The sequence below is a fragment of the Pinus tabuliformis genome, chromosome J (genome assembly GCF_031772625.1).
Source record: "Pinus tabuliformis cultivar Carrire ecotype Pingquan chromosome J, CPIR1, whole genome shotgun sequence".
Taxonomy (NCBI): domain Eukaryota; kingdom Viridiplantae; phylum Streptophyta; class Pinopsida; order Pinales; family Pinaceae; genus Pinus; species Pinus tabuliformis.
In genome coordinates this window covers 451424322-451440471 of record NC_142295.1, presented here as the reverse complement: position 1 = coordinate 451440471, position 16150 = coordinate 451424322, and the positions used below count along the sequence as shown (strand labels likewise).

Genomic DNA, 16150 nt, shown 5'->3' with positions numbered 1-16150 from the left:
AGAGATAGGATGTTTACTTGATCATTTGGGCCAACTTCAGAGGGCTTTGTGGAGTGAGAATTTTGGATTTCATCTACCATCCAAAGTTGGAGTTTTGGTGGAGTTTGGGCATACGGGAGCCAGGGGAAAAGTGTGAGGGTTGTGCCTCTCTTTCTGGTAGTGCGTGCATCTTTTTGGGAAGCCTGCACAACCTTGTGGGACGAATTGATATCATTTCCTTAGAGTTGGAGTTTGGGGGTGTGATGTGGAGGATTATTAGCAGAATTTGGGGAGTTCTAGTTGAAGGATTGGGCCCACTACCAACAACATCATTTCTTGTAGAGGTCCGCAGAGGCAATTTAGTTGGGCTATTCGCACCAGTTGGGGGAAAATTCACACTACTAAGCACTAGGGTAAACCCTTTTTGGGTTTTTGGAGAGGATCTTGTGCGTGTATTTTCAGGGTGATCCGGTCATTTTCCAACCAACCTTCAACAGATTATTCACTGCGTAGTGCGCATCCTCATCCCGGGCCATACTTCACTTGGGTTAGAGAGGCATCTTTCTTGGTTTTGCTCTGCTTGGTTAACAAGCCCAAGTTTCACTATTTCTTCTTGTTGATGTACTCTTTTCGATGAATTAATAAAATGGCTCACTAATTTTGTTGGTGTCTACTTGTGTCCAATTGTTGGTTGTGTTTATTTTGTCATTATTCGTTGTTTCAAGTTTATCTTTGTTTATTTATTGTATTTTTCCCAAAAGGAATATTACAGTGGTATCAGAGCATGTTCTTGGCCAGCTGTGCCAGCAGGAACATGTGATACCACCTCTCTTCTGTGGTGTGGTATTTTGCAGGGGTAGGGGCTGAGGTAGAAGAGGGCGAGGCAACGGTTGGAACTGTGACCCTTTCTTTGACACTGAGGTAGACCATGTAAGGGAGTGTGATAATTGGGAAGGGGAAACCATGGAAAACGTGAAAGAACCTGAACAATGGGGAAAGGAAACGTTGTCTGAGTTAGCAAGGCAACAAAAGGTCATGATGGATATATTGGCCTAGTTAGCTAGCGTACATGTAGAGAATCAAGGGAAGCAGAATAGTAATGGGGAAGGCAGATCCCGATCTGGTGAAGGGAGCCACATGCATGCATGCACAAATGCTCAGAACACCACACATATAATTAGCCAGTCAAGCCGACCCACTATGCCCCAATTTGTGGATGGGCCTCCAGGAGAGCTAGATGCTTTTGTAGCCTTGATGAGGTCATTCGCAGCTGGGATTGAGGAGTATGATGCATTGGACCTGATGGTTAAAGTAGCCCTACCTTTTGGTGAGTTTTTTCACTTGAAGGAGAAATATAAACTCGAGGTTCGGACATCACATAGAGGAGGACAACAATACCAGGACTTGCAGTGGACAGTGGGAAAGATAACACTTCCTAGCTTTGATGGATCAGCTAGGAGTTCTGCTAGAGCGTGGTTGCAGAAGCTGGATACGTATCTCTAGCTAAACCCCATGAGAGAACTTGATGCTATTAAGTATGCTACTTTACATATGGATGGAGACGCACAAGAGTGGTGGTACCATGGGTTGATCACCCTAGGGCATGTTGACATCACTTCCTACACAGAGTTCACGCAGAGGCTCATAGAAACGTTCGATACGAAGGACCTAGAGCTACATTTTAGAGAGTTGGCGTAGCTGAGACAAACCAATAGCCCAAAGGCATACATTTCAGAGTTTAGAGGTTGGCTGTGATGGTGTCAGACATCTCGGAGGTGAGATTGATCACACTATTCATTGAGGGACTGACGAGCCATTGTGTGGATGGGTGAGGGCTTACAAGCCCACCACATTGCAGGATGCAGTCACCAGGACTAGTGACATGCAGGATGCAATCCGTAAGACTAGATTACCTCCCAAGCCGACCTCAAAAGTAAGGACACTAGATCTCCTCAAAGGGAGTGGACGAGACATGGACAGTTGAATGATAAGATCATGAGGGACATCCAGAGGAGGAAACTGTGCTTCACGTGTCAAGAGCCTTGGGCACAAGTGTTGTAAGGGCAAGGCCCATTACATTGAGGTGTTTTCCAATAGCGAGCCCGAGGAAGAGGGTGAGTAGGAGCTGAAAGGAGGTGAGGAGGAGCACCAGGACACAAGAGAGGAGCCACATATTCAGGGTGCCAAAGGGGGCATCATGGTTTTGCTTACAGGGATTCCTAGATATCATACCTTGCAGATCAAAGTATGTTAAAATTGACAACTAGGTCCAAACTCCATGTGGGTCACCTTATTTGGGGCAACTGATATTTTTCTTGGATTCCTCTCTCCGAGAGGTGTAGAATCGATCTAAAGATCATTCGGTTTCGACATGTATATATGGAGATATGAATTTATTTATATTCTTGACAATTTGTCAAGGTCTGCCAACAAGCAAATTAGTTATTTTTCACTCCCAACTTAACCTCAATGTTGCTATAAAAGGAGGAGACCTCATGGCTTCATTTCATCATCTCATCTCATCCTTCTCTCTCTTGTTTGGGTACGCATTTTTGGAGTTGCTTCTCTCACACGTGTGGAAGGACGAAGTCTGATTTTCTGTTAGGGCAGCATTGATTGAGTTTGACCGAAGTTGCAAGAGGGTTTTTGGACAATGTTATCTCTCCTTGAGTGCGGATTGGGTTAGGTTGCATCTCCTTGGCAGGTCGCAGTTTTGGACAACCTTCTGGACCCCTCTTTGACCCTGCGTTGACCAATGTTGACTGTGCTACGGCTGGCCACAGGGCTGACTGCAGTTGACTGAAGTTTGACAGTGATTTTCGGACTGTTTTGGGCTGCTTCTCCTTGCTGTTGGAGGTCGAGTTGTTTGGGTTATTGACCGAGTTGATTGGAGGTCAAATCTGACCTGTTTGACCAACTTTGACTTTGCTGGTTAGGGTTTGCTGCTACTATCATAAAATATTAGTTTTGTATATTTGTACTATCTCTCTCTCTCTCTCTGCTGAACTATTGAAGATTATAAGAAGAATTGATCAAGGGTTTCCCCACATTGGGGTTTGTCCTTGGCTGGTGCTACATCTTGTGTCCTCTTGTCTTGGCTTCTCTTCTAATGTTTATGTTTATGTTCTATCTGCATTTGACTATCATGCTGATGTGATTGCTAATCTGGAAATTGATATTGGGCTAATAAGAAATTTGAAGTAAATTGCTCTTAAGCATAGAACATACCTAAATTAACAAAGTCACTATTCTGGGATAAAGGGTGATTGTTTTGGTTAATGGTGGGGCAACCCACAACTTTATAGATGCACAATTGATAGATCAGAGGGGGTTAGACACGCAACCTTTTGGCTTTTCAATTCTAATAAGAGGGAACTAGACCATGGAGTGTACTAGGATGATCCCCATTATGAATTTGACGATGGGGAACTACACGGTTACCGATGACTTCTTTGTGGTGAACATGCTGGACACCAATTTGCTGTTGGGCATTGAATGGCTATATTCTATTAGGCGCTATGTTACAGATTACCAGGTGAAGGAGATGGAGTTCATGGGGTCAGATGGGAAGAAGGTAGTGTTGAGGGGCATGCACTCGAGTCCTACCCACTTAGATAGTGACAACCAACAAGATCGAGGCAATTCTACAATAGGGGGATATAGCTTGGACAATAAACTGCAAGATCAGGGAGACGAGGATAAAGGATTAGGCACGACAGTACCACTCGGATATTCTAGCCATTTTGCAGAGGCATTAGGCATTTTTTGGAGACATCCCTCCAGGTCGGCCACCAAACAGGGGATTTAAGCATATCATTGAGTTAGAGGAGGGGGTCCAGGTGGTCATCACCATCCCTTATCGATATCCCAAAACATATCGGGATGAGATTGAAAGAGCCATTCAAGAATTGCTAGCCTTGGGCCACATCAGGGCAAGTTCTTGTCCCTTTGCTTCTTCGGTAGTGTTGGTGAAGAAGAATGATGTGACTTTATGCATATGTATTAACTACATGGCTCTAAACAAGAAGACGCTCACGAACAGGTACCCGATTCCGAGGATAAACGAGTTCATGGATGAGGTGAGAGGAGCCAAGTGCTTTTCCAAAATAGGCTTGCATTGTAGGTACCATCAGATCCAGTTGAGAGACCAGGATATACAAAAGATCGCTTTCAGGTGCCACTATGGGCATTATGAGTCCTTGGTTATGTGTTAAATTTGGCAACTAGGGCCAAACATCACTTTGGACAACTCTTATGAGGCAGCTGATATTTTTCTTGGATTCCTCTTTCCGAGAGGTGTAGGATTGATCTAAAGATCATCCCATTTTGACATGTACAAATGAAGTTATGAATTTATTTTGATTATGGACAAATTGTCAAGGTCGGTCAGCCATCAAATTAGCCTCCTCCAGCCTTCAACGTTGCATATAAATACAAGGTGCCTCCTCCTCATTTTGGCATCACTCTCATTCATCTTTCTCTCTCTCATCTTGATTGGGTACAGATTTATGGGCTTCTCTCTCTCTCCACACGTGCGAAGGAAGGTTTGATTTTCTAGCTGCTGCGTTGACCATATTTGACTGAAATTTCAAAAGACTGACTTTGACTAGCGTTGATGCTATTTGACTGCAGTTTTGTGAGGGAGACTTATATTTGGGCAGGTCGCAATTTTGGGCACGAAAATTGAGGTTGTTTGACCCTAGCGTTGACTGCCCTAGTTCTGGTTGCTGCGTTGACTTATTTGACCAGGTTTGACTAGTTATTTTTGCACTGTTTTGGGGCTGCATTATCTTGCTGTTGGAGGCTGAATCGACCAAGGTTGACTTAGCTGTTTTGGAGGTCTATTTCAGCCCTGTTGACCAATGTTGACTTTCTGGTTAGGGCTTTCTGCTTCTGTTGTTTTGACTGATCAGATTAGGCAAGTGAATATTGTAAATTGTACTCTCTCTCTGCTGAACTTTTGAAGAATTATAAGAAGAATTGATCAAGGTTTTCCCCACATTGGGGTTTGCCCCTAGCTGGTGCCATATCTTGTGTCCTCTTGTGTTGGCTTGTCTTCTACTGTTATTGTTTATGTTCTATCTGCATTTCACTAACATGATGATGTGATTGCTAAATTGGATATTGATGTTGGCTAATAAAGAAATTGAAGTAAAATTGCTCTAAGCATAGAACATACCATTGTTATCCTAAAATTAACATGGTATCAGAGCTGAGGTGAAGACAAAGCCCAAGCAAGAGTGAGAAGAGCAATCACCAAGAGGAGCAATCACTGATCAAAGACAAGATTCAATGGCTTCCACATCCTACTTCAAGTTTGATGATAAGCTTCATGATAAGTCTGATTATCATGCATGGAAGATGTCTCTTGATTTGACATTAGAAGAGCAAGATGTGATGGATTATGTGTAGGGAAAGATTTCAGAACCTCCTTCTAATGCATTGGAGACTGCCAAGAAGAAGAACAATGCAGGTTCAAAGAAGCAAAGCCAAGGAAGACCGAGATTAAAAAATGGAAGAAAGGGAAGATGCTTCATTTGCAACAAGTTTGGTCACTATGCCAGGGAGTGTCCAAATAGAAGGGACACATTTCGTGATGATGATCACAATCATTCCAGGGGCAACATCAACAATCAAAGGAATGGTTAGGTTCAACAATAAAGGGAAAAGAAATGCTTCCGCTTCTCTACTTGGAAATGATCGAGCTTCTAAAAGAACAAGAAACTCCAGGTATGATGAGTCTAATGTTGTAAATTCTAAGCAAAACGGATTTTGTCTTATATCTGACCTCTCTATTGCCTCTCCTCCGGACACTTTGGGAAATTGGTTGATTGATAGTGGTGCCTCAATGCAGTTCACCAGGTATAAGGAAGCTCTTTCAAATCTGATTGAAAGGGATACAAATTTAGAAATTATCCTTGGAGACATGCCACCTATCTCGTGAAGGGAGTTGGGAATGTTACTCTTCAATTGAATCAGGGTAACACTATCCATCTACAAGAAGTACTATATGTACCCGATCTAAAGAAGAACCTGGTATCTATCTCGACGATGCAGGACAAAGGATTCAAGGTGGCATTCATCAATGGAAAGGTACATGTGTGGAATAAAAATTTCAAAGATGCATTTACACTTGGTTTCAGGGTTGATAACCTATATCAAGTAGGAGGAAGCCCATTGGGAGCTATGTTTTGCGACACATCACTTCAATCCGAATTATGGCACCGGAGATTTGCACATCTACATTATAAGGCTCTACCTGATGCGAGGAAGATGGTGATAGGTATGCTCGAATTTAAAGTAGAACATGAAGGTGTTTGCGAGGGGTGTGTCGAAGGAAAGCATACAAGGGGACCATTCCCCTCAAGTGATAGCAAGACTACTGACATATTGCAATTGATTCATTCTGATCTATCTGGTGCAATGCCCGTGAACTCATTGGGAGGATACTTATATTATGCAACCTTTATAGATGATTTCTCTCGCAAGACTTGGATATATTTCTTGAAGAAGAAGGACGAAGTATTCTCATGGTTCTGTTCTTTCAAAGCTTTGGTTGAAAATCAAATTGGGAAGAAGATCAAAATATTGAGGACCGATAATGGAACCGAATACGAATCAAATGAGTTCAAAGATTATTGTAGAGAAGTTGGCATTAAGAGGGAGACTACTACCGCATATACTCTTGAGCAAAATGGTGTTGCTGAAAGGAAGAACTGTTCTATCGTAGAAGCCACTCATGCCATGCTTCATGATCAAAGCCTTCCGAAGTTCTTATGGGCTGAAGCTGCAAACACCGCTGTGTATGTTCAAAATAGATGCCCTCATCAAGCGTTGGACTCCAAAACTCCCAAAGAAGTTTTCACCGGTAAGAAACCTGATGTTTCTCACTTTAGAATTTTTGGTAGCCCCGTATATTTTCATGTGCCGAAAGAAAAGAGAAGCAAATTGGATGCTTCTGGGAAGAAAGGAACATTTGTGGGCTACAATGAAACTTCTAAGGCATATAGAATCTATGTGCCTGGTCAAAGAGAAGTGGAGATAAGTCATGATGTCACTTTCGATGAGGATGCTGCCCTTGGGAAGATTAGTAACCTTCCTCTTCCAAGGAAGGACAAAGAAGCAGATTTCAGAAAGCAGGGAGAACCGCAGGATGAGCAGATGCCCGATGTTGAAGGACCAATGGATCCCATTGATCCACCCCCTCATGAGCCCTCCTCCTCGAAAAGGAGACCCTCATGGCTTAGGGAGACTCTCGAAGATGCCGAGAGACATGTTGCACCTAGGGGGACATTTCGTGAAAGCAAGAAGCCGAATAGGTACCAAGGGTACTTAATTGCTATGAGCACCATTGTTCAATCTGAGCCTTGCACATTTGAAGAAGCTGCCAAACACCAGGTTTGGAAGGATGCATTGGACGAAGAATATGAGTCAATTATGAAGAATGATGTCTGGATGTGGTCCATAGACCCAAGGACAAATCCTTGTCACCTCGAAATGGCTCTTCAAGATCAAGCATGGAGCTGATGGAAGCGCTGAAATGTTCAAGGCCAGATTCGTTGCTCGAGGCTTCTCTCAAAAGGAAGGTGTAGATTATGATGAGATATTTGCATTGGTTGATTGCTACACCACCATCCGCTCGATTATAGCCCTTGATGCCTCGCAAGGATGGAATCTTCATCAGGTGGATGTTAAGACTGCCTTCTTGCATGGTTCACTTAAGGAGGAAGTCTATGTAGAACAACCCGAGCGGTTTGAAGTTGAAGATCGTCAGTCACATGTATGCAGGTTGAAGAAAGCCCTCTGTGGGTTGAAGCAAGCACCCTGGGCTTGGTATGAGAGGATCGATAGCTATCTGATAAAGCTGGGATTTACAAGAAGTGAAGCTGATCCAACCCTTTACTTTAAGGTTGAGAATGATAGACCTCTTATCTTGGTACTATGTGTGGACGATCTCTTTTTGACAGGTGCAAACCTTCTTATTCATCAATGTAAGAGGGAGTTGGCTTCCAAATTTGATATGAAGGACCTAGTATTGATGCATTACTTCCTAGGGTTGGAGGTCTGGCAAAAGCCAGGGGAGATTTTCCTTTCTCAAGGAAAATATGTTGTGAAGCTACTTGAAATATTTGGGATGGTGGACTGCAAGTCTGTGACTACTCCGATGGAACTTAACTTCAAGAAGTTATGTGGAAGTGCTGCCGGGCCCGATTTGGGAAATCCTTTTGAGTATCGTCAACTCATAGGGGCCCTGATGTTCTTCGTGAATTCCCGTTCGGATGTGTTTTTTGCAGTGAATACATTGAGCTAGTTTATGGTCGAGCCTCATCACATACTTTGGATTGTTGCCAAGAATCTCTTGAGATATCTTCGGGGCACAATCACTTATGGACTGAGATACACTAACCAGGAATGTGAGGCTCCATGGTTACTCTGATGTAAATTGGGCTGGCAGTGTGGTGGATCATAAAAGAACATTTGGATGTTGCTTCTCTATAGGTTCTGCTTCGATATCATGGATGAGCAAGAAGCAAAAGTTGGTTGCCTTGAGCACCGTTGAAGCTGAATATATTGCTTCTAGTTTGGCCTCTTGTGAAGTTGTTTGGTTGAGGAAGCTCTTTAGTGCGTTGTTTCGACATGTGCTAGATACCATTGTGATCCACTGTGACAATCAGAGTGGGATTCATCTTTTCGGAGAATCCCGTGTTTCATGACCGCTCCAAGCATATTGATATTAGGTACCACTTTATTCGGGATATGGTACAACTCGGAGCAATAAGGCTCCAACACATTGGGACTGATGAGCAGGTTGCCGATATTCTTACGAAGCCCCTAGGGAAGGTCAAATTCTTAACCTTTCGTGAACGACTTGGAGTCGTGGAGAGACCCTCTTATGAGGGTCCCGTATGAGTTGGATATTGAGCTCTGGGAGCTTCGGGGGGCTTGGGGTATTTCTTGGAGCGATGAGCGACCATAGGGTGAGTGGTTCACCTTCCCCTATTGGTGCACGATGTACAGGGGAGTGGTTCACCTTCCCCTATTGGTGCACAATGTACAGGGGAGTGGTTCACCTTCCCTTGTGATACCCATTGGTGGCATATGCATAGGATGAGTGGTTCACTTTCTCCTATGGCATATGAGCAGGATGAATGGTTCACCTTCTCCTGCTGGCACATCCTACCCATGCAGTTTGGGATTCATGGGAAGTACCTTTCATCTAGCCAATGAGTAGGGGAACAAGGATAGGGACCATAGTACTATCGATGGATGCATTGTGTACTACGATACTCCCTATGCTAGGATGTTGATATTGATCTGGGATCAATGGAAACTGACTTCGGGTCAGTTAAGAGTGGTATGACACACTCTCGATCATTTCTTCTTTCGTTATGGTTCAACAGAGCAAAGCAGTGACAGGGATGGTATTGATTGTCAGACAGTTTGGCAAGTGATGTTCTCCTTAGTTGAGAGGGAGTGTCAAATTTGGCAACTAGGGCCAAACATCACTTTGGACAACTCTTATGAGGCAGTTGATATTTTTCTTGGATTCCTTTTTCCGAGAGGTGTAGGATTGATCTAAAGATCATCCCATTTTGACATGTAAGAATGAAGTTATGAATTTATTTTGATTATGGACAAATTGTCAAGGTCGGCCAGCCATCAAATTAGCCTCCTCTAGCCTTCAACGTTGCATATAAATACAAGGCGCCTCATCCTCATTTTGGCATCACTCTCATTCATCTTTCTCTCTCTCATCTTGATTGGGTACAGATTTCTTGGCTTCTCTTTCTCTCCACATGTGCGAAGGAAGGTTTGATTTTCTAGTTGCTGCGTTGACCAAATTTGATCGAAATTTCTGGAGGCTGAAATTTCAGGAGACCAAAATTTCAAGGGGCCAAAATTTCAGGAGGCTGACTTTGATCAACATTGACTCTATTTGACTGTGATTTTGTGAGGGAGACTTTTGTTTGGGCAGGGCGCAATTTTGGGCACGAAAACCGAGGTTGTTTCACCCCAGTGTTGACCAAGTTTGTCTGGTTATATTTGGATTGTTTTGGGTTGCATTATTTTGCTATTGGAGGCCGAGTCGACCAAGGTTGACTGAGCTGTTTTGGAGGTCTATTTCAGCCCTGTTGACCAACGTTGACTTTTTGGTTAGGGCTTTCTATTTCTGCTGTTTTGATTGATTAGATTGGGCAAGTGAATATTGTAAATTGTACTCTCTCTCTGTGGTGAACTTTTGAAGAATTATAAGAAGAATTGATCAAGGGTTTCCCCACATTGGGGTTTGCCCCTGGCTGGTGCCATATCTTGTGTCGTCTTGTCTTCTACTATTATTGTTTATGTTCTATTTGCATTTTACTATAATGATGATGTGATTGCTGAACTAGATATTGATATTGGGCTAATAAAGAAGTTGAAGTAAAATTGCTTTAAGCATAGAACATACCATTGTTATCCTAAAATTAACATTATGCCTTTTGGGCTAACCAATGTGCTAGCTACCTTCTAGTCATGTATGAACCACATGTTCCACAGGCATTTGCGCAAGTTCATGTTGGTGTTCTTTGACGATATTTTGATTTACAACAGGACGTGGGAGGAGCATTTTCAACACTTGGAGGAGGTGTTGAGGATCTTAGAGGAACAACAGTTCTATGTGAAGATGTCCAAGTGTGAATTTGGCCTCACAAAGATGCTTTAATTGGGCCATGTGATTGGAGAAGAGGGAGTACAGGTGCATCAGGAGAAGATCCGGGCTATCTTAGATTGGCAGACTCCTAGGAATGTGATGGAGATGAGGGGATTTTTGGGCATTTGCACTTACTATAGGTGGTTTATGAAAGGATTCTCTCAGTTGGCAGCACCCCTTACAAATCTCACAAAGAAAAGGGCTTTTGAGTGGTCAACAAAGGCACATGAGGCTTTTGAGCGCCTCAAGGTAGTGATGAGTTATTGCCCAGCGTTAGCGTTGGCTGATTTTTTGCAGCCCTTTGTCCTAGAGTGCGACGCCTCGGGCGAAGGCATGTGGGCGGTCTTAACGTAGGGTGGTCATCCCATTGCTTATTGAGAGTAGGAAGTTTTGGGACTATGAGTGACTATACTCCATCTATGATAAGGAGATGCTGGCCATAATGCATGCCTTGACCAAATTGAAGCAATATCTAGTGTGGAATCGATTAAAGTTGAAGACAGACCATAATAGCTTGAGCTTCTTCCTGGACCAAAAGGAGCTTAATGATAGGTAGCATAAATTCGTTAGCCGGATTTAGGGTTACGACTTTGAGATAAAGTATGTTAAGGGGAAGAGCAACGTGGTGGTAAATGTGCTCTCCAAGAGACCAACGACACTCTCTCTCATGGATATCACCCAAGATTGGAAGGTGCAACTTTTGGTGGAGTACTCTAAGAATCAACAAGCATGTGAGATTTTGGATGGCCTATTTGGGGATGACTAGTACAGGGTGATGGATGAGGTCATCTATTATAAAAGTAGGAGTTCTTTGCTGCCAGGATCTCAGCTACGGGAGAAGATCATTTGGGCAGCCCACGACTCCTCTCTTGTTGGATTTCCCGACTTCCTCAATACATACATGTCGGTCAGGGAGTGGTTTACGTGGAAAGGTCTCAAGGGAGACGTCTTGAGATATGTGCAGGAGTGCAACACATGGCAGAGGAACAAGGTAGAATATACCATCTTGTCGGGTTACTACAACCTTTTCTTCAGTGTTCCACGGGGACTCGCCCCCCCCAGGGGTCTAGTTTCCTCGCTCCCCCACGCTCCAGAGACTTGGGGACGAGTAGGGGTCATTTCCCCACGCTCCCAAAAATGAGGAAACTCAAGGGGATGTGCCAGGGGGTCGTTTCCCTTTCTTGAGGGGGCGTTTCCGAAAAGGGGGATGAGGGGGGTCGTTTCCCGTCTACATCTTCCACTGCTAACGTTTTGGAGGTTGATAATATGATAGAGTGTAAGATTCCAACATCAAGTCGTATCCTGATCTCACATATGTAGAGCACGTTTTGTTGCAGGATGAAGAAACGGCTCAACCCTGTCACTAATAAGTAATATAATTGTTAATATTTCTAGATACCAGAGTCTCCAAGGTATAAGTACACGCACCACCCTCATATTCTTTAAATAACGTCACTCGCATTCCTATATCGCTGGAAAACACCGTATTTTGATCACTCCAAATATATATACATAAACTCCAGGATGTGCGTAGTCATTTGACGAAATGGTCTGCAAAATTTCATATAGAATGTATATACATGTTGGAAGAAAGTGGTTGACTAAAGACGCTCCCTTCTCAACATTATATTTGTATTTTTGATGACTTTATAGATACAACGATTTCGCTGACTTAATATATGTGTCTGGTTTAGCAGAATTGTCGAGATCTCTAGAGATTTTGAAATGAATATAATTATGCTATTAAGCAGCAACTGTTCTTGAAAGTTTGAAGCAACGCCCGCTCAGACCGCATGGCCTTTAATCCCGTAAGAAGCTAAGGATTTCGAGGGAAGATTGCTGTGGCTTGTGAGAAAAATTGTATTGCTAAGCGGCTCATCCTTAATTTCACACCGTGCTTTATAAAGTTGTTCTTGCAGGTCTAAAAGAAAAGAAAACATTAGATTTGATTGTTATGGGTAAAATTGGGATTGAATTTTGTAATAGATTGTTTAGTTTAAGTGGTTTGGTTTGGTTTGGTGAATTTTGTAATAGATTGTTTAGTTTATGATGTATGATTATAAATTAGAATTTTAAATTTATATGATATTAGAAATTTAGATAATGATATTCATATCAATGATCATGCTTTGCAGCTTTTCAATTCAAACCCAATTGTCATAGTGGACTCAATTAATAAATTACATTTTATATTTATAAGTTTTAAAGACCCTGACGCTCCCCCACGTTTCCTAAAAAATGGTAGGGAGCTTTTGCGTAGGCCGCTCCCGCGCCTCCTCGCTCCCTCGCCCCTTCGTTTTGGAAATTTGGTGGAACATTGCTTTTCTTATTCCGAAGTGGAAATGGGAGAGTATCTCTATGGATTTCAATGTAGGATTCCCAAAGTTATAGGGGCGAGATTGTATTTATGTGGTGGTGGATAGGTTGACCAAGTTTGCCGATTTCTTCGTCATTCCAACTAGATATTCAACAACCTAGGTGGTCAAGCTCTTTTTCAGGGAAGTGTTCAGGTTGCATGGACTCCCTAAGACCATTATTAGCGACAGAGATAACAGGTTCATTGGGGGGGGGGTTGGCAAGAAGTCTTTAGATTGGTGGGCACTGACCTTATGCCTAACATGAGTTACCACCCATAGGTGGATGAGCAAACTGAGATAGTGAACAAGTGGCTAGAGGGCTACTCGAGGAACTATGTGACTGGGCAACAACGAACGTGGGTGAAGTGGCTTCACTTGGTGGAGTACTATTACAACACTACATTCCACATGTCCATTGGGAGGAAACCCTTCTGAGCACTCTACAATTATGATGCCCTATCATTTACTGACATGGAATTTGGGGATAGTAGGGCTCCAGGGGTGAGGGATTGGATCCAAGAGAGCCAAGAGATCCTCAAGGCTCTCAAGGACGCTTTGAGACAACACAAAATCAACAAAAGATCTATACAGATTGCCATAGGACAGAGAGGCAGTTCAAGGTAGGAGACTTGGTGTACCTGCACTTGCAACCTTATTGACAATTGATACTAAAATAAAAGGGGGCCAAAAAGCTCAAGCCTTGTTTCTATGGACCTTACAGGGTGATCAAACATGTAGGAGAGGTGCCCTGAGTTAGAGCTACCCTCACGTAGTAGAGTGCACAATGTATTCCATTTGTCCTGCCTAAAGAAGGATTTGGGGCAATAGGTGACAACTACTGCAAAGTTACTGCCACTTGATGATGAGGGGTAGCTGGTGTTGGTTCCTGAAGCTATTCAAGAGGGAGGGGAGAGGAAGCTTAGGAACTGGGTTATTAGGGAGTATCTTGTCAGGTGGAAGGATTTATCATTGTAGGACACGATATGGGAAGGGGAATAGGTACTACAACACCTAAGACTGAAATTGTTCGAGGACAAGCAAACTCTAGTAGGGAGGACTGTGTAAGTTGTGGACCACATAGTAAACAAGTCGCATCAGTAGGAGGGGGGCGACTCACGTGAGGAGATGGGGGCCACCAAGGGGGTCGAATTGGCCCATGAGGTATATAAGGACAAAAAAAGGTCATGCAAAATCATCTTGGCCATTTGAACTTAGATATCGACCTCTTGTAAGTTGCTTAATGCAAGTGTTTGGAGGGCTGCTTAGCACAAGGGTTCCAGGCAGAATCGAAGCTAGTTTCAAAGAACTTCGAGTGTCTCCCTAGCTCGAAATTGGAGGAGTCCACCTCAGGGATTCTATAGAGTGTCATCTTTAGCAATTTTGGACAACAGTGCACAATTCTAGGGTGCAGAGTCAGGGAGTCTACTTGATCATTTTGGTCAGCTTCAGAGGGGTTTGTGGAGTGAGAATTTTGGGTTTCATCTACCATTCAGAGCTGGGGTTTTGGTGGAGTTTGGGCATACAGGAAGAGGGGGGAAATTGTGAGGGTCGTGCCTCTCTTTTTGGCAGTACGTGGGTCTCTTTTGAAAGCCTGTGTAGTCTTGTGGGACAAATTGATACCCTTTCCTCAAAGCTGGAGTTTGGGGGTGTGCATTGGAGGATTATTAGCGGAATTTGGGGAGTTCCAGTTGATAGATTGGGGCCACTTCCAGCGACATCATTTCTTGCAGAGGGCCGCAAAGGCAGTTCAATTGGGCCATTCACACCAGTTGGGGAAATTCACACTACCAGGCATCGAGCCAAACCTTTTTGGTTTTTTTTTGGATTTTTGGAGAGGATCTTGTGGGTTTATTTTCAGGGTGATCTGGTCATTTTCTAGGCCAACTGTGATCATTCATTCAACCAACCTTCAACAGATTATTCACTGGGAGTGCGCATCCTCATCCTGGGCCATACTTAACTTAGGTTAGAGGCATCTTTCTGGGTTTTGCTCTGCTTGCTTAGCAAGCCCAAGTTCCACTATTTCTCCTTGCTGATGTACTCTTTGTGACGAATTAATAAGATGGCTCAGTGATTTTGTTGGTGTATACTTGTGTCTAATTGTTGGTTGTGTTTATTTTGTCATTATTCGTTGTTTCAAGTTCGTCTCTGTTTATTTACTGTATTTTTCCCAAAAGGATTATTACAAACTATCTTCAAAGTCTCAATCAATGCGCCCTTTCATTCATGTTGTCGAAAGCTTATTGAGTCTAGTTGCTTGTGAAATCCTATGCAAGTCTAGGGTGCATGGGATGCATGGATGAGAGGAAGGCAAGTGCGTCTTTTCCCTCCCTTTCAGTCACACTCTTCCTTGATAATTGCATTATTAAATTATAGTGATCAGCAAAAAACAAGAACTTCATTAAAGTTGTATATCAGTAATTATCATTTCCTTTAATATAATTGTTTTGATCCCATTGGTGACAATGTTGAGTAGCAATCATTTGTTGTTCCTTATCCCAAGTTGGTTAATCAAGTCTCGAGTGCAAAAGCATGCCCATTTTTTACATATAAGTTTTCTTTTTGCATACTTTGATATCATAGGGTATATATGCAATCTACAAAGTCAAGCTTGCCTTGGAATTGCAAGCTAAGGTTTGTGTTTCTCTTGAAGTGGCACCTCTCCAGAATCAATATGGTTTTCTTGCTATCCTCAAAAATTATTATTTTTTTTGAGCCCTTTGTTTATGTGACCTTTTCAAACCTTGATTTATTTTAAAATGAGATGCAATGCCAACCACAAGCTCTCTTTTGCACCTTTTGAGAAATCTGATCAATTACCAATAACCTACTATAGAAATAATGTTCTAAAAAGTTAAAACAGTAAAAGTTAATATTGAGGATACTATCTCAAAAAAGAAGATTGTGGAAGTTTGTATTGTGCAAGACCCAATGGTAATGGAAACATTTCAAAACTAGTTCTTATTTGATTTAATACCATTTTGAGCACTAGACCATGTCTATTTTAAATTCTACTCAATGATGGATTAAAATATTGTGGTAAATAGCTCCCCAAGATGAACAACTTGTCCTCTTGATCCAAAACCAATTCTTTCATGGATCGACTTACTTCCAAATACTA

At 42.7% G+C, this 16150-nt stretch overlaps 1 protein-coding gene across 2 annotated transcripts in view; it reads left to right on the top strand.

The window, feature by feature from the left end:
* LOC149227767 (uncharacterized) overlaps nucleotides 1-16150 on the top strand; it is a 104330-nt gene that overhangs the window by 18542 nt on the left and 69638 nt on the right. The window lies entirely within an intron of this gene.